Source organism: Salmo salar, chromosome 01 (assembly GCF_965601325.2).
Source record: "Salmo salar chromosome 01, fSalSal1, whole genome shotgun sequence".
In the NCBI taxonomy this organism is placed as follows: domain Eukaryota; kingdom Metazoa; phylum Chordata; class Actinopteri; order Salmoniformes; family Salmonidae; genus Salmo; species Salmo salar.
This window is the reverse complement of record NC_138291.1, coordinates 38,327,751-38,331,326: the sequence shown is the minus strand read 5'-3', so window position 1 is coordinate 38,331,326 and position 3,576 is coordinate 38,327,751. Positions and strand designations below refer to the sequence as shown.

General features: G+C 38.8%; 1 long non-coding RNA gene across 1 annotated transcript; it reads right to left on the bottom strand.

The window, feature by feature from the left end:
- Positions 1-333: 333 nt before the first annotated feature.
- On the bottom strand, positions 334-2,404 carry LOC106600919 (uncharacterized). Its single transcript, XR_001327917.3, has 3 exons — positions 2,328-2,404; positions 1,440-1,501; positions 334-1,275 (listed from the first exon to the last, which is right to left on the bottom strand). It is a non-coding gene; the product is annotated as an uncharacterized LOC106600919 (long non-coding RNA).
- Positions 2,405-3,576: the final 1,172 nt, after the last annotated feature.

Sequence of the window (3,576 nt, the reverse complement as noted above, 5' to 3'; positions counted from 1 at the left end):
TTGGAGTTGTAGATTCAGGTCTGTGGGACAAAGACAAAAGGCCCTATCCCCACTGAGTGAAGCCACAAAAGGCATGAAACAAATTAGTCCAACTTTTTTTTTTTTTTTTTGTCTTCTCAACATTTGATCTTGGTTCAAGCACTCCACAAGCAACGGAAATAAATTCCATAAGAGTAATTTGCATTTACAATTTACAACCCACCCACTAGCCATTGTCAGGTCAATAATATATATAAACAGTATCTTTGGATATCACGTCAGTATATAACTGAAAAATCTACCATAAGGCTTTTGGAGGATAAGCATTATGATGTGTTAGGAAAGGTCTTGAGGTTAAACAATCATGAGCCATTTTTTAATAACATGTCACAAGATAAGAAGCAGAAATAATATGAGATGTTGAAGATCAGTACATTATGTCTAGGTATGTGTAGCGGCAATAACATCACTATCAATTTCAAGCAAATAAAGAGAAACCGGATTGCAGGCTTACCAATGACTGAATATATTAGGGACTCACTCAGAACTTTTACATAGTATTGCAAATGGCAGCATAAAATATACTTTAACAACTTTGAAAAAGTACAGTAAATTCCAAAGAATGATGGAAGGCATTCTGGAATGAAGAGACTAAACACAGCAAGCCCTGTTGTAAACAGGGTTTGACACCCAAGGTTCCATCGCTTCTATCCATACGTCCCCTGCTGCTTGACTGAGGCACAGAAATTGCCCAACTGACAAATGGGGTATGAGAGAAAGGGAAGGGAGACACAATCAGTTGCTTTTTCAAGGGTAGCCTAAAACTACACTAGCCAGAGGAAGAAAGGTGGGATTCAGTAGTCTCTAAGTTTCACAAGCCCTCTGGACATAAGAAGGAGATAACGTAATAGTGTTTTTATTTTGGCACCAAATTGAAGAGGTCCATTTATGGTTAGGGTAATATGTATGTCAAGGTTATTAGTAAACCGAAATTGAAACTAAAAAGAAAACAAATCATGAAAAAACTATTTTGAAAACTGAAATAAAATAATTAACACACTTGTTTTGAAAAACAAACTATACTGAAACTCTGACTCCAAAACGAAAAAAAAATAGGGGAAAAAATGAATTCTGTTAAAGTTTTTCTGAATGTGGTTTTCAAGCTTGTGAAGCTGGAGGGTAAATGCTGCCAGGAGATGACGATGTTTCGAACAAATAGATGACGATGTTTCGAACAAAGACCCCACCGTTATGGGGTATTTTTCAGCAGGGCACTGTGGAAGGTCTCCAGATCACCTGAGTTTTACCAAGAGAAAAGGGGTACATTAAACTGATTACATGGTCCGGAAGGTACTCTTGTGGCCCTTAAACACAAACCCTACCCAGTTCATGTTTATGCCATGCTTACTGTAAATTCAGCTATCTTAGCCATCATCTTGTACATATTTTTGCCAACTTACCTTCACCTTGTGCAGAGCTAAGGTTTGGAAGCACATGCCAGTGGAATCAGATTCTGTACCACCTACAAAACACACAACACACTATTTAACAACCCCACTAATTGTATTGATCTCTATTAGACTGGCTAGCTTTGTACACCTAACATGGTCATTTCAATATTGTCAGCTTGCTGTTAGCTAGCGTCACTAAATTGGCAGCAAGATTGCTAGCCAGCTGAGAACCAACTAACCAAACATAGATTTATATATACACTCATCATTGCTACCAACACACAGAGTACGCTATATCGACAATTATATTTTTAGTAACGGAGTGTTTTCCAGACAAGGGTGGAATAGATGGCTCTGATTGAGCTACTCTTATTTGCTAACATTAGCTTAGCTGCTGAAGGTACCAGTCTAGCAGTGACTACCATGGCATAGGTCAAAAGTGATTGACAGTGTGTATCCAAAATATAGCTGGTTAGCTATATGATTTAGCTGATGGCATTTACAGTTCTATACAGGACTGTAACATTAGCTAGCAGGCTAATTTACCTAGTCCAGCTAAGGTAGCTAATGTTATGTTCTGTCTAATAGAGAATATTTCATTTTGATGTGAAGGGAAAAAAAACAATGGTATTGCATCACTTCTCATCTGTCGTTGAAATAGATTCCCCATCAACTCAGCCTGAAAATCCCTCTGATAATACTTGGTCACTGTAAGCATAATTCTTAATAGCCGCAAGCCATTAGTAGGTAGAACGGTGAAAGATAACTCATTTTCACGCTTGTTCGTAATCAACACAGCCAGACACTGAACACCACTGGGACATGATGACAAACGTTAGTGAAAACAAATGTTTAAAAAAATAAAATAAATAGTGTCTAGAGAAGTTCTGAGATTACTGAGTGCTGGTCGCCAGCATCCAAGTTGTGGGCACGCCTCATCTAGCTAGCACGGTGGTATCTGCATTCGCTATGAATGCCGGACCCTGTGGTTCACTATGAGCAGCCTAATACACAGGAAGTCGAAACTTCTCAATTCTACCAGTGAAATGAAAATGCGCTCGTTCTAGCTTGTGGTTTGGATCATTTTAATGTTTATGACAGAAGTAATGTTGTTAATATAGCCATGACTATATGCCGTGGCAGAGCCAGGCTCTTTAATGTTTTAACCCTATCCCAAACCGTAACTTAAAAACACTTCGAAATTTGACGTTTGGATAAACGTGGATAAACGGCAGAACCTGAAGTCAAATTGGTAAAATTGGGAGATTTTGTTGCTATATTTGTGCTTCAATGTAACACATACACATACATATTATTGTTTTTAAGGGCTAATATCTTAGTCATCTGCTGATTTGAAAAAGGCTTTTCCATGGTAAGATCCTGGTGGGTCATATGGCCTACTGGACAGGATTTATGTGAGTGATGGAGCTGAGAGAAATTCACACGTCACATAACCTATTGGAGTGTCCAAATTGCAGGATGCATCACTCTGGGCCTGGGGTCAGTCGTCACTGCCAGCCAGGTCCTGGTGAAAGGCCAAACATCCTCCCTCCCTCAGCTTGACCGTCTCTCTGTCCAGCGAAACTAAAGCGCTCTCTCTTTCACACACACACACACACACACACACACACACACACACACACACACACACACACACACACACACACACACACACACAGTATGAATGGAAACAAAGACATACCTTTTGGAGAGGAATTAGGACTGTAATCCATCATGTGACCATAATAACCATACTCCTCCCCAACTTTCACAAGGTCAATAGCTGAATTCCCATTGTGGAATGCATGCAGACAAAGGCATACACTTTTAATGAATGAATCAATAAGCATACTATAAGGGCTCAATTAAATCTGTATTGTGGAAGTATAGCGCGATTCAAATGTAAAGGTAATTTCCAATTGAGCCGACATGTGCAGTGTTAGCTGTGAATGCAATTTATGCAAACATGGGTACATTGCCTTTAAATTTCAATTGTGCTATAGAGCAGATCTTACGAGATACGGATTGAATCGAGCCCTAAAATATCTCATATCAAAATGTATTTGGCACGCAACAGAATACAAATCAAAGACAACATACTGTATATCAAATAAAAAATTAGCTAAGCCATGTTTTCATAGTTTTT